At 37.4% G+C, this 17,382-nt stretch overlaps 8 non-coding genes across 8 annotated transcripts; all 8 read right to left on the bottom strand.

Moving 5' to 3' along the window:
- Nucleotides 1-1,906: 1,906 nt before the first annotated feature.
- trnal-caa (transfer RNA leucine (anticodon CAA)) lies at nucleotides 1,907-1,989 on the bottom strand. Its single transcript has one exon. It is a non-coding gene; the product is annotated as a tRNA-Leu (tRNA).
- Nucleotides 1,990-3,561: 1,572 nt separating this feature from the next.
- On the bottom strand, nucleotides 3,562-3,644 carry trnal-uaa (transfer RNA leucine (anticodon UAA)). The gene has a single exon. It is a non-coding gene; the product is annotated as a tRNA-Leu (tRNA).
- Nucleotides 3,645-5,859: 2,215 nt separating this feature from the next.
- trnal-uaa (transfer RNA leucine (anticodon UAA)) lies at nucleotides 5,860-5,942 on the bottom strand. The gene has a single exon. It is a non-coding gene; the product is annotated as a tRNA-Leu (tRNA).
- Nucleotides 5,943-7,088: 1,146 nt separating this feature from the next.
- Nucleotides 7,089-7,171, bottom strand: trnal-uaa (transfer RNA leucine (anticodon UAA)). Its single transcript has one exon. It is a non-coding gene; the product is annotated as a tRNA-Leu (tRNA).
- A 2,625-nt stretch (nucleotides 7,172-9,796) lies between these two features.
- Nucleotides 9,797-9,879, bottom strand: trnal-uaa (transfer RNA leucine (anticodon UAA)). The gene has a single exon. It is a non-coding gene; the product is annotated as a tRNA-Leu (tRNA).
- Nucleotides 9,880-13,163: 3,284 nt separating this feature from the next.
- Nucleotides 13,164-13,246, bottom strand: trnal-uaa (transfer RNA leucine (anticodon UAA)). The gene has a single exon. It is a non-coding gene; the product is annotated as a tRNA-Leu (tRNA).
- Nucleotides 13,247-15,462: 2,216 nt separating this feature from the next.
- On the bottom strand, nucleotides 15,463-15,545 carry trnal-uaa (transfer RNA leucine (anticodon UAA)). Its single transcript has one exon. It is a non-coding gene; the product is annotated as a tRNA-Leu (tRNA).
- A 1,396-nt stretch (nucleotides 15,546-16,941) lies between these two features.
- Nucleotides 16,942-17,024, bottom strand: trnal-uaa (transfer RNA leucine (anticodon UAA)). Its single transcript has one exon. It is a non-coding gene; the product is annotated as a tRNA-Leu (tRNA).
- Between the last annotated feature and the right edge of the window lie 358 nt (nucleotides 17,025-17,382).

Raw genomic sequence — 17,382 nt, 5'->3', positions numbered from 1 at the left:
GGACAAGGTTAAAATATTCAGCTCTATTTACTCTGAATCGAAAATGCTTATTAGCGTCGAAGTAGACATGCAAAACTACAAATCCCTGCAAGCTCTTGCACGTCACCTCTAGTAGACAACTTTGCTAACAGGTATTGTGTCAGTTTAAGACTTGCACAGAATTGTCAATTTTAAAGAAATTTTGCCAAGTTATTTATGACTACATTTAGCTAACATTGGATAGTTCATCCAGAGATTCTTACCTTTGCTTCGATTCGGCAGTCTCTTCCCGATCATCATCATTGCATTTGTAGTTCTTTATGATAGCCTAATTAGCGTTTCATTTTTCTGGGTAAATGCACACAAATATATTGATTAAAGTCACCTAGTCCTAGAGAGGTTTACACAGTTATCACAACTTTACTGCAGGGTAAGCCTAGATGAAACACCACCCTATGTGAAGAATGAGTGGTGGGAAAGCAATTGGACAGTTTCCCTGCCATTTATTATGACTCATTCTGTTGTACATTGGAAGGTTCTCACAGTCACCTTTTGTTTTGACCCGACAATACCAAAGGAATTAAATGAGACTGGGTTACATTCAAATCAAAGGTAAACATGTATACCAATAGTTGGGTTCGTACCCACGTATACCCATGTCCATTGGAGCTTAAGTCCAATGCCTTAACCACTCAGTCATCCTGCTGTTACCAAAAGACTAAAAAGTGCTGAGTCAAAGTGGACATAGTCATTTATTTTGGATTTGATCCACACAAACTTCAAATCAGAGTTTATTACATCCAAATCAAAGCTAAACTTGTTACCAGGAGAGGGGTTCGAATCCATATGTCCACTGGCGCTTAAGTCCAACGCCTTAACCTCTCATTATCCTGATGTAGCTAAAATATACTCAAGAGCCCAGCCAAAGTGGAAAAAGGGGTCATAGACATTACTTTCAGCCTTTATCCACATAAAATACAAATGAGCAAAAGGAGGGTTGATTACATCTAAATCAAATTTACATTTCTACCAGGAGTGGGGTTCAAACCCACATGTCCATTGGATCTTAAATCCAACACCTTAACCATTCAGCCATTCTGGTGTTAATAAATTACAATCAAGAGCCCAGTGAAAGGGAAATAAGAGGACACAGATTTTTGGCTTTTGAGCTAAATTATTACATCCATATTAAAATTATTCTAAGAGTGGGGTTTGAACGCACATGTCGTCCATTGGATTTTAATTCCAATTCTAAACTTCTCAGTCATCCTGGTATAAATAAAGTACTTTCAAGAGGCCATTCAAAGTGGAATAAGGAGCACATAGTCAGCTATTTTGGCTTTGAGCTCGACAACATCTAAATGAGACTTGTTTACATCCAAATAAAACTCTACCAGAAGGGGGTTTGGAACCAACAAGAGGAATCAATAATTTCATATCAATTCTAACACCTTAACCACTCAGCCATCTAGGTGTTTCTAAATGATAAACAAGTGCTGAGTCAAAGTGGAATACTTCGGACACAGTCATTTTATTCAGCTTTGATTCACACAAAATCCAAACAAGTGAAATTACATTTGATAACATCCAAATCAAAGGTAAACTTTAACAAGAAATGGGGTTCGAACCCACAAGGATATAAGTCCAACGTCTTAACCCCTCAGCCTCCCTGGTGCAAATAAGTAACTATCTGAAGCTCAGTGAAAGTGGAATAAAGAGCAAGGAGGCTGATATTTTGGCTTTGATCCAGACAATATCTAAATGTGACTTGATTACATTCAAAGTAAGCTTTTAGCCAGGACTTGGGTTGGGACCCACGAGAACAACCTGTTCCTTGGAGTTTTATTCCAACATCAATTCTTTCAGCTAAAGAAATGTCAAATGAGTGGAAGGACAATTGATGACTTTCAAATGATAGATGAACTTACACCAAGAGTGGGGTTCGAACCCACGTGGACATTTGTCCATTGGATGTTGAGTCCAACGCCTTAACCTCTCGGCCATCCTGGTGTAATAAACATAAATTCAAGGGCGCAGTCAAAATGGAATATGGAGCACACAGTTAGATTTTTTTGGCTTTGATCCAGATAATATGTATATAAAACTTGATTACATCCAAATCAAACTTTCTACCAGATTTAGGTTTGGAACAAACAAGAACATTTTAATTTCGATCATGAGTCTAACGCCTTGAACACACTGACATCCAGGTGTTACTAAAAGACTAACAAGAGCTGAGTCAAAGTAGATGAACTTGTCATAGTCATTCCTTTCAGATTTGAGCCACGCTAATTGGAAATGAATGAAAGGTGGGTTGATTACATCCAAAGTAAGTTTTTTCCAGGAATGCTGTTGGTACCCACAAGAACAAAGAATTCATTGGATTTTTATTCCAGCAGTCAAAACCACTCATCCATCCTGGTGTAAAGTACAATCAAGAGCCCAGTGAAATTGGAATGAGGAGCACACAGTCAGTTATTTTGGCTTTGAGCCAGAAAATATCTAAATGAGACTTGTTGACATGCAAATCAAACTTAATACAAAGATGGGGTTTCGAAGCAAGAAGAAGAATAATGAAGTTGATAATGACTCAAACACCACAACCACTTGGCCATCTTTTGTGTATTTAAAGGATAAATACTTGAAGGCGGAATAAGGGGAACAAAGTCAATTCTTTCAGCTTTCATCCAAAGAAATTTCAAATGAGTGAAAGGACAGTTGATTAAATCCAATTGATAAAATCCAATTGATAGATTCACTTATACCAGGAGTGGGGTTCGAACCCATGAGGACATATGTCCATTGGATCTTAAGACCAGCGCCTTAACCTCTCGGCCATCCTCGTGTAATAAACATAACTTCAAGGGCGCAGTCAAAATGGAATATGGAGCACACAGTTAGATCCTTTGGCTTTGATCCAGACAATATGTATATGAAGCTTGATTACATCCAAATCAAACTTTCTACCAGATGTAGGTTTGGAACAAACAAGAACATTTTAATTTCGATCATGAGTCTAACGCCTTAAACACACTGACATCCAGGTGTTTCTAAAAGACGAACAAGAGCTGAGTGAAAGTAAAAGAACTTGTCATAGTCATTCCTTTCAGATTTGAGCCACGCTAATTGGAAATGAATAAAAGGTGGGTTGATTACATCCAAAGTAAGTTTTTTCCATGAATGCTGTTGGTACCCACAAGAACATAGCATTCATTGGATTTTTATTACAGCAGTCTAGACCACTCAGCCATCCTGGTGTAAAGTACAATCAAGAGCCCAGTGAAATTGGAATGAGGAGCACACAGTCAGTTATTTTGGCTTTGAGCCAGAAAATATCTAAATGAGACTTGTTGACATGCAAATCAAACTTAATACAAAGATGGGGTTTCGAAGCAAGAAGAAGAATAATGAAGTTGATAATGACTCAAACACCACAACAACTTAGCCATCTTTTGTGTATTTAAAGGATATATACTTGAAGGCGGAATAATGGGAACAAAGTCAATTCTTTCAGCTTTCATGCAAAGAAATTTCAAATGAGTGAAAGGACAGTTGATTACATCCAATTGATAGATGCACTTATACCAGGAGTGGGGTTCGAACCCACGAGGACATATGTCCATTGGATCTTAAGTCCAACGCCTTAACCTCTCGGCCATCCTGGTGTAATAAACATAACTTCAAGGGCGCAGTCAAAATGGAATATGGAGCACACAGTTAGATCCTTTGGCTTTGATCCAGACAATATGTATATGAAGCTTGATTACATCCAAATCAAACTTTCTACCAGATGTAGGTTTGGAACAAACAAGAACATTTTAATTTCGATCATGAGTCTAATGCCTTAAACACACTGACATCCAGGTGTTTCTAAAAGACGAACAAGTGCTGAGTGAAAGTAAAAGAACTTGTCATAGTCATTCCTTTCAGATTTGAGCCACGCTAATTGGAAATGAATAAAAGGTGGGTTGATTACATCCAAAGTAATTTTTTTCCAGGAATTCTGTTGGTACCCACAAGAACATAGCATTCATTGGATTTTTATTACAGCAGTCTAAACCAGTCAGCCATCCTGGTGTAAAGTACAATCAAGAGCCCAGTGAAATTGGAATGAGGAGCACACAGTCAGTTATTTTGGCTTTGAGCCAGAAAATATCTAAATGAGACTTGTTGACATGCAAATCAAACTTAATACAAAAATGTAGGTTTGGAACAAACAAGAACATTTTAATTTCGATCATGAGTCTAACGCCTTAAACACACTGACATCCAGGTGTTTCTAAAAGACGAACAAGAGCTGAGTGAAAGTAAAAGAACTTGTCATAGTCATTCCTTTCAGATTTGAGCCACGCTAATTGGAAATGAATAAAAGGTGGGTTGATTACATCCAAAGTAATTTATTTCCAGGAATTCTGTTGGTACCCACAAGAACATAGCATTCATTGGATTTTTATTACAGCAGTCTAAACCACTCAGCCATCCTGGTGTAAAGTACAATCAAGAGCCCAGTGAAATTGGAATGAGGAGCACACAGTCAGTTATTTTGGCTTTGAGACAGAAAATATCTAAATGAGACTTGTTGACATGCAAATCAAACTTAATACAAAAATGTAGGTTTGGAACAAACAAGAACATTTTAATTTCGATCATGAGTCTAACGCCTTAAACACACTGACATCCAGGTGTTTCTAAAAGACAAACAAGAGCTGAGTGAAAGTAAAAGAACTTCTCATAGTCATTCCTTTCAGATTTGAGCCACGCTAATTGGAAATGAATAAAAGGAGGAGTTGATTACACCCAAAGTAAGTTTTTTCCAGGAATGCTGTTGGTACCCACAAGAACATAGCATTCACTGGATTTTTATTACAGCAGACTAAACCACTCAGCCATCCTGGTGTAAAGTACAATCAAGAGCCCAGTGAAATTGGAATGAGGAGCACACAGTCAGTTATTTTGGCTTTGAGCCAGAAAATATCTAAATGAGACTTGTTGACATGCAAATCAAACTTAATACAAAGATGTAGGTTTGGAACAAACAAGAACATTTTAATTACTATCATGAGTCTAACGCCTTAAACACACTGACATCCAGGTGTTTCTGAAAGACTAACAAGAGCTGAGTGAAAGTAGAAGAACTTGTCATAGTCATTCATTTCAGATTTGAGCCACGCTAATTGGAAATGAATGAAAGGTGGGTTGATCCTTTGGCTTTGATCCAGACAACATGTACATGAAGCTTGATTACATCCAAATCAAACTTTCTACCAGATGTAGGTTTGGAACAAACAAGAACATTTTAATTTCGATCATGAGTCTAACGCCTTAAACACACTGACATCCAGGTGTTTCTAAAAGACGAACAAGAGCTGAGTGAAAGTAGAAGAACTTGTCATAGTCATTCCTTTCAGATTTGAGCCACGCTAATTGGAAATGAATAAAAGGTGTGTTGATTACATCCAAAGTAAGTTTTTTCCAGGAATGCTGTTGGTACCCACAAGAACATAGCATTCATTGGATTTTTATTACAGCAGTCTAGACCACTCAGCCATCCTGGTGTAAAGTACAATCAAGAGCCCAGTGAAATTGGAATGAGGAGCACACAGTCAGTTATTTTGGCTTTGAGCCAGAAAATATCTAAATGAGACTTGTTGACATGCAAATCAAACTTAATACAAAGATGGGGTTTCGAAGCAAGAAGAAGAATAATGAAGTTGATAATGACTCAAACACCACAACAACTTAGCCATCTTTTGTGTATTTAAAGGATATATACTTGAAGGCAGAATAATTGGAACAAAGTCAATTCTTTCAGCTTTCATGCAAAGAAATTTCAAATGAGTGAATGGACAGTTGATTACATCCAATTGATAGATGCACTTATACCAGGAGTGGGGTTCGAACCCACGAGGACATATGTCCATTGGATCTTAAGTCCAACGCCTTAACCTCTCGGCCATCCTGGTGTAATAAACATAACTTCAAGGGCGCAGTCAAAATGGAATATGGAGCACACAGTTAGATCCTTTGGCTTTGATCCAGACAATATGTATATGAAGCTTGATTACATCCAAATCAAACTTTCTACCAGATGTAGGTTTGGAACAAACAAGAACATTTTAATTTCGATCAGGAGTCTAATGCCTTAAACACACTGACATCCAGGTGTTTCTAAAAGACGAACAAGAGCTGAGTGAAAGTAAAAGAACTTGTCATAGTCATTCCTTTCAGATTTGAGCCACGCTAATTGGAAATGAATAAAAGGTGGGTTGATTACATCCAAAGTAATTTTTTTCCAGGAATTCTGTTGGTACCCACAAGAACATAGCATTCATTGGATTTTTAATACAGCAGTCTAAACCACTCAGCCATCCTGGTGTAAAGTACAATCAAGAGCCCAGTGAAATTGGAATGAGGAGCACACAGTCAGTTATTTTGGCTTTGAGCCAGAAAATATCTAAATGAGACTTGTTGACATGCAAATCAAACTTAATACAAAAATGTAGGTTTGGAACAAACAAGAACATTTTAATTTCGATCATGAGTCTAACGCCTTAAACACACTGACATCCAGGTGTTTCTAAAAGACGAACAAGAGCTGAGTGAAAGTAGAAGAACTTGTCATAGTCATTCCTTTCAGATTTGAGCCACGCTAATTGGAAATGAATAAAAGGTGGGTTGATTACATCCAAAGTAAGTTTTTTCCAGGAATGCTGTTGGTACCCACAAGAACATAGCATTCATTGGATTTTTATTACAGCAGTCTAGACCACTCAGCCATCCTGGTGTAAAGTACAATCAAGAGCCCAGTGAAATTGGAATGAGGAGCACACAGTCAGTTATTTTGGCTTTGAGCCAGAAAATATCTAAATGAGACTTGTTGACATGCAAATCAAACTTAATACAAAGATGGGGTTTCGAAGCAAGAAGAAGAATAATGAAGTTGATAATGACTCAAACACCACAACAACTTAGCCATCTTTTGTGTATTTAAAGGATATATACTTGAAGGCAGAATAATTGGAACAAAGTCAATTCTTTCAGCTTTCATGCAAAGAAATTTCAAATGAGTGAAAGGACAGTTGATTACATCCAATTGATAGATGCACTTATACCAGGAGTGGGGTTCGAACCCACGAGGACATATGTCCATTGGATCTTAAGTCCAACGCCTTAACCTCTCGGCCATCCTGGTGTAATAAACATAACTTCAAGGGCGCAGTCAAAATGGAATATGGAGCACACAGTTAGATCCTTTGGCTTTGATCCAGACAATATGTATATGAAGCTTGATTACATCCAAATCAAACTTTCTACCAGATGTAGGTTTGGAACAAACAAGAACATTTTAATTTCGATCATGAGTCTAACGCCTTAAACACACTGACATCCAGGTGTTTCTAAAAGACGAACAAGAGCTGAGTGAAAGTAAAAGAACTTGTCATAGTCATTCCTTTCAGATTTGAGCCACGCTAATTGGAAATGAATAAAAGGTGGGTTGATTACATTCAAAGTAATTTTTTTCCAGGAATTCTGTTGGTACCCACAAGAACATAGCATTCATTGGATTTTTATTACAGCAGTCTAAACCACTCAGCCATCCTGGTGTAAAGTACAATAAAGAGCCCAGTGAAATTGGAATGAGGAGCACACAGTCAGTTATTTTGGCTTTGAGCCAGAAAATATCTAAATGAGACTTGTTGACATGCAAATCAAACTTAATACAAAAATGTAGGTTTGGAACAAACAAGAACATTTTAATTTCGATCATGAGTCTAACGCCTTAAACACACTGACATCCAGGTGTTTCTAAAAGACGAACAAGAGCTGAGTGAAAGTAAAAGAACTTCTCATAGTCATTTCTTTCAGATTTGAGCCACGCTAATTGGAAATGAATAAAAGGTGGGTTGATTACATCCAAAGTAAGCATTTTCCAGGAATGCTGTTGGTACCCACAAGAACATAGCATTCATTGGATTTTTATTACAGCAGTCTAAACCACTCAGCCATCCTGGTGTATAGTAAAATCAAGAGCCCAGTGAAATTGGAATGAGGAGCACACAGTCAGTTATTTTGGCTTTGAGCCAGAAAATATCTAAATGAGACTTGTTGACATGCAAATCAAACTTAATACAAAGATGTAGGTTTGGAACAAACAAGAACATTTTAATTTCGATCATGAGTCTAACGCCTTAAACACACTGACATCCAGGTGTTTCTAAAAGACGAACAAGAGCTGAGTGAAAGTAAAAGAACTTCTCATAGTCATTCCTTTCAGATTTGAGCCACGCTAATTGGAAATGAATAAAAGGAGGAGTTGATTACACCCAAAGTAAGTTTTTTCCAGGAATGCTGTTGGTACCCACAAGAACATAGCATTCACTGGATTTTTATTACAGCAGACTAAACCACTCAGCCATCCTGGTGTAAAGTACAATCAAGAGCCCAGTGAAATTGGAATGAGGAGCACACAGTCAGTTATTTTTGCTTTGAGCCAGAAAATATCTAAATGAGACTTGTTGACATGCAAATCAAACTTAATACAAAGATGTAGGTTTGGAACAAACAAGAACATTTTAATTACTATCATGAGTCTAACGCCTTCAACACACTGACATCCAGGTGTTTCTGAAAGACTAACAAGAGCTGAGTGAAAGTAGAAGAACTTGTCATAGTCATTCATTTCAGATTTGAGCCACGCTAATTGGAAATGAATGAAAGGTGGGTTGATCCTTTGGCTTTGATCCAGACAACATGTACATGAAGCTTGATTACATCCAAATCAAACTTTCTACCAGATGTAGGTTTGGAACAAACAAGAACATTTTAATTTCGATCATGAGTCTAACGCCTTAAACACACTGACATCCAGGTGTTTCTAAAAGACGAACAAGAGCTGAGTGAAAGTAAAAGAACTTGTCATAGTCATTCCTTTCAGATTTGAGCCACGCTAATTGAAAATGAATAAAAGGTGGGTTGATTACATCCAAAGTAAGTTTTTTTCCAGGAATGCTGTTGGTACCCACAAGAACAAAGCATTCATTGGATTTTTATTCCAGCAGTCAAAACCACTCATCCATCCTGGTGTAAAGTACAATCAACAGCCCAGTGAAATTGGAATGAGGAGCACACAGTCAGTTATTTTGGCTTTGAGCCAGAAAATATCTAAATGAGACTTGTTGACATGCAAATCAAACTTAATACAAAGATGTAGGTTTGGAACAAACAAGAACATTTTAATTTCGATCATGAGTCTAACGCCTTAAACACACTGACATCCAGGTGTTTCTAAAAGACGAACAAGAGCTGAGTGAAAGTAAAAGAACTTCTCATAGTCATTCCTTTCAGATTTAAGCCACGTTAATTGGAAATGAATAAAAGGAGGGTTGATTACATCCAAAGTAAGTTTTTTCCAGGAATGCTGTTGGTACCCACAAGAACATAGCATTCATTGGATATTTATTACAGCAGAATAAACCACTCAGCCATCCCGGTGTAAAGTACAATCAAGAGCCCAGTGAAATTGGAATGAGGAGCACACAGTCAGTTATTTTGGCTTTGAGCCAGAAAATATCTAAATGAGACTTGTTGACATGCAAATCAAACTTAATACAAAGATGGGGTTTCGAAGCAAGAAGAAGAATAATGAAGTAGATAATGACTCAAACACCACAACAACTTAGCCATCTTTTGTGTATTTAAAGGATATATACTTGAAGGCAGAATAATTGGAACAAAGTCAATTCTTTCAGCTTTCATGCAAAGAAATTTCAAATGAGTGAAAGGACAGTTGATTACATCCAATTGATAGATGCACTTATACCAGGAGTGGGGTTCGAACCCACGAGGACATATGTCCATTGGATCTTAAGTCCAACGCCTTAACCTCTCGGCCATCCTGGTGTAATAAACATAACTTCAAGGGCGCAGTCAAAATGGAATATGGAGCACACAGTTAGATCCTTTGGCTTTGATCCAGACAATATGTATATGAAGCTTGATTACATCCAAATCAAACTTTCTACCAGATGTAGGTTTGGAACAAACAAGAACATTTTAATTACGATCATGAGTCTAACGCCTTAAACACACTGACATCCAGGTGTTTCTGAAAGACTAACAAGAGCTGAGTGAAAGTAGAAGAACTTGTCATAGTCATTCCTTTCAGATTTGAGCCACGCTAATTGGAAATTAATGAAAGGTGGGTTGATCCTTTGGCTTTGATCCAGACAATATGTACATGAAGCTTGATTACATCCAAATCAAACTTTCTACCAGATGTAGGTTTGGAACAAACAAGAACATTTTAATTTCGATCATGAGTCTAACGCCTTAAACACACTGACATCCAGGTGTTTCTAAAAGACGAACAAGAGCTGAGTGAAAGTAGAAGAACTTGTCATAGTCATTCCTTTCAGATTTGAGCCACGCTAATTGGAAATGAATAAAAGGAGGAGTTGATTACACCCAAAGTAAGTTTTTTCCAGGAATGCTGTTGGTACCCACAAGAACATAGCGTTCACTGGATTTTTATTACAGCAGACTAAACCAGTCAGCCATCCTGGTGTAAAGTACAATCAAGAGCCCAGTGAAATTGGAATGAGGAGCACACAGTCAGTTATTTTGGCTTTGAGCCAGAAAATATCTAAATGAGACTTGTTGACATGCAAATCAAACTTAATACAAAGATGTAGGTTTGGAACAAACAAGAACATTTTAATTTCGATCATGAGTCTAACGCCTTAAACACACTGACATCCAGGTGTTTCTAAAAGACGAACAAGAGCTGAGTGAAAGTAAAAGAACTTCTCATAGTCATTCCTTTCAGATTTGAGCCACGCTAATTGGAAATGAATAAAAGGAGGAGTTGATTACACCCAAAGTAAGTTTTTTCCAGGAATGCTGTTGGTACCCACAAGAACATAGCATTCACTGTATTTTATTACAGCAGACTAAACCAGTCAGCCATCCTGGTGTAAAGTACAATCAAGAGCCCAGTGAAATTGGAATGAGGAGCACACAGTCAGTTATTTTGGCTTTGAGCCAGAAAATATCTAAATGAGACTTGTTGACATGCAAATCAAACTTAATACAAAGATGTAGGTTTGGAACAAACAAGAACATTTTAATTTCGATCATGAGTCTAACGCCTTAAACATACTGACATCCAGGTGTTTCTAAAAGACGAACAAGAGCTGAGTGAAAGTAAAAGAACTTGTCATAGTCATTCCTTTCAGATTTGAGCCACGCTAATTGAAAATGAATAAAAGGTGGGTTGATTACATCCAAAGTAAGTTTTTTCCAGGAATGCTGTTGGTACCCACAAGAACAAAGCATTCATTGGATTTTTATTCCAGCAGTCAAAACCACTCATCCATCCTGGTGTAAAGTACAATCAACAGCCCAGTGAAATTGGAATGAGGAGCACACAGTCAGTTATTTTGGCTTTGAGCCAGAAAATATCTAAATGAGACTTGTTGACATGCAAATCAAACTTAATACAAAGATGTAGGTTTGGAACAAACAAGAACATTTTAATTTCGATCATGAGTCTAACGCCTTAAACATACTGACATCCAGGTGTTTCTAAAAGACGAACAAGAGCTGAGTGAAAGTAAAAGAACTTCTCATAGTCATTCCTTTCAGATTTAAGCCACGCTAATTGGAAATGAATAAAAGGAGGGTTGATTACATCCAAAGTAAGTTTTTTCCAGGAATGCTGTTGGTACCCACAAGAACATAGCATTCATTGGATATTTATTACAGCAGAATAAACCACTCAGCCATCCCGGTGTAAAGTACAATCAAGAGCCCAGTGAAATTGGAATGAGGAGCACACAGTCAGTTATTTTGGCTTTGAGCCAGAAAATATCTAAATGAGACTTGTTGACATGCAAATCAAACTTAATACAAAGATGTAGGTTTGGAACAAACAAGAACATTTTAATTACTATCATGAGTCTAACGCCTTCAACACACTGACATCCAGGTGTTTCTGAAAGACTAACAAGAGCTGAGTGAAAGTAGAAGAACTTGTCATAGTCATTCATTTCAGATTTGAGCCACGCTAATTGGAAATGAATGAAAGGTGGGTTGATCCTTTGGCTTTGATCCAGACAACATGTACATGAAGCTTGATTACATCCAAATCAAACTTTCTACCAGATGTAGGTTTGGAACAAACAAGAACATTTTAATTTCGATCATGAGTCTAACGCCTTAAACACACTGACATCCAGGTGTTTCTAAAAGACGAACAAGAGCTGAGTGAAAGTAAAAGAACTTGTCATAGTCATTCCTTTCAGATTTGAGCCACGCTAATTGAAAATGAATAAAAGGTGGGTTGATTACATCCAAAGTAAGTTTTTTTCCAGGAATGCTGTTGGTACCCACAAGAACAAAGCATTCATTGGATTTTTATTCCAGCAGTCAAAACCACTCATCCATCCTGGTGTAAAGTACAATCAACAGCCCAGTGAAATTGGAATGAGGAGCACACAGTCAGTTATTTTGGCTTTGAGCCAGAAAATATCTAAATGAGACTTGTTGACATGCAAATCAAACTTAATACAAAGATGTAGGTTTGGAACAAACAAGAACATTTTAATTTCGATCATGAGTCTAACGCCTTAAACACACTGACATCCAGGTGTTTCTAAAAGACGAACAAGAGCTGAGTGAAAGTAAAAGAACTTCTCATAGTCATTCCTTTCAGATTTAAGCCACGTTAATTGGAAATGAATAAAAGGAGGGTTGATTACATCCAAAGTAAGTTTTTTCCAGGAATGCTGTTGGTACCCACAAGAACATAGCATTCATTGGATATTTATTACAGCAGAATAAACCACTCAGCCATCCCGGTGTAAAGTACAATCAAGAGCCCAGTGAAATTGGAATGAGGAGCACACAGTCAGTTATTTTGGCTTTGAGCCAGAAAATATCTAAATGAGACTTGTTGACATGCAAATCAAACTTAATACAAAGATGGGGTTTCGAAGCAAGAAGAAGAATAATGAAGTAGATAATGACTCAAACACCACAACAACTTAGCCATCTTTTGTGTATTTAAAGGATAAATACTTGAAGGCAGAATAATTGGAACAAAGTCAATTCTTTCAGCTTTCATGCAAAGAAATTTCAAATGAGTGAAAGGACAGTTGATTACATCCAATTGATAGATGCACTTATACCAGGAGTGGGGTTCGAACCCACGAGGACATATGTCCATTGGATCTTAAGTCCAACGCCTTAACCTCTCGGCCATCCTGGTGTAATAAACATAACTTCAAGGGCGCAGTCAAAATGGAATATGGAGCACACAGTTAGATCCTTTGGCTTTGATCCAGACAATATGTATATGAAGCTTGATTACATCCAAATCAAACTTTCTACCAGATGTAGGTTTGGAACAAACAAGAACATTTTAATTACGATCATGAGTCTAACGCCTTAAACACACTGACATCCAGGTGTTTCTGAAAGACTAACAAGAGCTGAGTGAAAGTAGAAGAACTTGTCATAGTCATTCCTTTCAGATTTGAGCCACGCTAATTGGAAATTAATGAAAGGTGGGTTGATCCTTTGGCTTTGATCCAGACAATATGTACATGAAGCTTGATTACATCCAAATCAAACTTTCTACCAGATGTAGGTTTGGAACAAACAAGAACATTTTAATTTCGATCATGAGTCTAACGCCTTAAACACACTGACATCCAGGTGTTTCTAAAAGACGAACAAGAGCTGAGTGAAAGTAGAAGAACTTGTCATAGTCATTCCTTTCAGATTTGAGCCACGCTAATTGGAAATGAATAAAAGGAGGAGTTGATTACACCCAAAGTAAGTTTTTTCCAGGAATGCTGTTGGTACCCACAAGAACATAGCGTTCACTGGATTTTTATTACAGCAGACTAAACCAGTCAGCCATCCTGGTGTAAAGTACAATCAAGAGCCCAGTGAAATTGGAATGAGGAGCACACAGTCAGTTATTTTGGCTTTGAGCCAGAAAATATCTAAATGAGACTTGTTGACATGCAAATCAAACTTAATACAAAGATGTAGGTTTGGAACAAACAAGAACATTTTAATTTCGATCATGAGTCTAACGCCTTAAACACACTGACATCCAGGTGTTTCTAAAAGACGAACAAGAGCTGAGTGAAAGTAAAAGAACTTCTCATAGTCATTCCTTTCAGATTTGAGCCACGCTAATTGGAAATGAATAAAAGGAGGAGTTGATTACACCCAAAGTAAGTTTTTTCCAGGAATGCTGTTGGTACCCACAAGAACATAGCATTCACTGTATTTTTATTACAGCAGACTAAACCAGTCAGCCATCCTGGTGTAAAGTACAATCAAGAGCCCAGTGAAATTGGAATGAGGAGCACACAGTCAGTTATTTTGGCTTTGAGCCAGAAAATATCTAAATGAGACTTGTTGACATGCAAATCAAACTTAATACAAAGATGTAGGTTTGGAACAAACAAGAACATTTTAATTTCGATCATGAGTCTAACGCCTTAAACATACTGACATCCAGGTGTTTCTAAAAGACGAACAAGAGCTGAGTGAAAGTAAAAGAACTTGTCATAGTCATTCCTTTCAGATTTGAGCCACGCTAATTGAAAATGAATAAAAGGTGGGTTGATTACATCCAAAGTAAGTTTTTTCCAGGAATGCTGTTGGTACCCACAAGAACAAAGCATTCATTGGATTTTTATTCCAGCAGTCAAAACCACTCATCCATCCTGGTGTAAAGTACAATCAACAGCCCAGTGAAATTGGAATGAGGAGCACACAGTCAGTTATTTTGGCTTTGAGCCAGAAAATATCTAAATGAGACTTGTTGACATGCAAATCAAACTTAATACAAAGATGTAGGTTTGGAACAAACAAGAACATTTTAATTTCGATCATGAGTCTAACGCCTTAAACATACTGACATCCAGGTGTTTCTAAAAGACGAACAAGAGCTGAGTGAAAGTAAAAGAACTTCTCATAGTCATTCCTTTCAGATTTAAGCCACGCTAATTGGAAATGAATAAAAGGAGGGTTGATTACATCCAAAGTAAGTTTTTTCCAGGAATGCTGTTGGTACCCACAAGAACATAGCATTCATTGGATATTTATTACAGCAGAATAAACCACTCAGCCATCCCGGTGTAAAGTACAATCAAGAGCCCAGTGAAATTGGAATGAGGAGCACACAGTCAGTTATTTTGGCTTTGAGCCAGAAAATATCTAAATGAGACTTGTTGACATGCAAATCAAACTTAATACAAAGATGGGGTTTCGAAGCAAGAAGAAGAATAATGAAGTAGATAATGACTCAAACACCACAACCACTTAGCCATCTTTTGTGTATTTAAAGGATAAATACTTAACTGCGGAATAAGGGGAACAAAGTCAATTCTTTCAGCTTTCATGCAAAGAAATTTCAAATGAGTGAAAGGACAGTTGATTACATCCAATTGATAGATGCACTTATACCAGGAGTGGGGTTCGAACCCACGAGGACATATGTCCATTGGATCTTAAGTCCAACGCCTTAACCTCTCGGCCATCCTGGTGTAATAAACATAACTTCAAGGGCGCAGTCAAAATGGAATATGGAGCACACAGTTAGATCCTTTGGCTTTGATCCAGACAATATGTATATGAAGCTTGATTACATCCAAATCAAACTTTCTACCAGATGTAGGTTTGGAACAACAAGAACATTTTAATTACGATCATGAGTCTAACGCCTTAAACACACTGACATCCAGGTGTTTCTGAAAGACTAACAAGAGCTGAGTGAAAGTAGAAGAACTTGTCATAGTCATTCCTTTCAGATTTGAGCCACGCTAATTGGAAATGAATGAAAGGTGGGTTGATCCTTTGGCTTTGATCCAGACAATATGTACATGAAGCTTGATTACATCCAAATCAAACTTTCTACCAGATGTAGGTTTGGAACAAACAAGAACATTTTAATTTCGATCATGAGTCTAACGCCTTAAACACACTGACATCCAGGTGTTTCTAAAAGACGAACAAGAGCTGAGTGAAAGTAGAAGAACTTGTCATAGTCATTCCTTTCAGATTTGAGCCACGCTAATTGGAAATGAATAAAAGGAGGAGTTGATTACACCCAAAGTAAGTTTTTTCCAGGAATGCTGTTGGTACCCACAAGAACATAGCATTCACTGGATTTTTATTACAGCAGACTAAACCAGTCAGCCATCCTGGTGTAAAGTACAATCAAGAGCCCAGTGAAATTGGAATGAGGAGCACACAGTCAGTTATTTTGGCTTTGAGCCAGAAAATATCTAAATGAGACTTGTTGACATGCAAATCAAACTTAATACAAAGATGTAGGTTTGGAACAAACAAGAACATTTTAATTTCGATCATGAGTCTAACGCCTTAAACACACTGACATCCAGTTGTTTCTAAAAGACGAACAAGAGCTGAGTGAAAGTAAAAGAACTTGTCATAGTCATTCCTTTCAGATTTGAGCCACGCTAATTGGAAATGAATAAAAGGAGGGTTGATTACATCCAAAGTAAGTTTTTTCCAGGAATGCTGTTGGTACCCACAAGAACATAGCATTCATTGGATATTTATTACAGCAGAATAAACCACTCAGCCATCCCGGTGTAAAGTACAATCAAGAGCCCAGTGAAATTGGAATGAGGAGCACACAGTCAGTTATTTTGGCTTTGAGCCAGAAAATATCTAAATGAGACTTGTTGACATGCAAATCAAACTTAATACAAAGATGGGGTTTCGAAGCAAGAAGAAGAATAATGAAGTAGATAATGACTCAAACACCACAACCACTTAGCCATCTTTTGTGTATTTAAAGGATAAATACTTAACTGCGGAATAAGGGGAACAAAGTCAATTCTTTCAGCTTTCATGCAAAGAAATTTCAAATGAGTGAAAGGACAGTTGATTACATCCAATTGATAGATGCACTTATACCAGGAGTGGGGTTCGAACCCACGAGGACATATGTCCATTGGATCTTAAGTCCAACGCCTTAACCTCTCGGCCATCCTGGTGTAATAAACATAACTTCAAGGGCGCAGTCAAAATGGAATATGGAGCACACAGTTAGATCCTTTGGCTTTGATCCAGACAATATGTATATGAAGCTTGATTACATCCAAATCAAACTTTCTACCAGATGTAGGTTTGGAACAAACAAGAACATTTTAATTACGATCATGAGTCTAACGCCTTAAACACACTGACATCCAGGTGTTTCTGAAAGACTAACAAGAGCTGAGTGAAAGTAGAAGAACTTGTCATAGTCATTCCTTTCAGATTTGAGCCACGCTAATTGGAAATGAATGAAAGGTGGGTTGATCCTTTGGCTTTGATCCAGACAATATGTACATGAAGCTTGATTACATCCAA

The sequence above is a fragment of the Oncorhynchus masou genome, chromosome 13 (genome assembly GCF_036934945.1).
Source record: "Oncorhynchus masou masou isolate Uvic2021 chromosome 13, UVic_Omas_1.1, whole genome shotgun sequence".
Lineage (NCBI taxonomy): Eukaryota > Metazoa > Chordata > Actinopteri > Salmoniformes > Salmonidae > Oncorhynchus > Oncorhynchus masou.
This window is presented reverse-complemented; position numbering and strand designations above follow the sequence as displayed.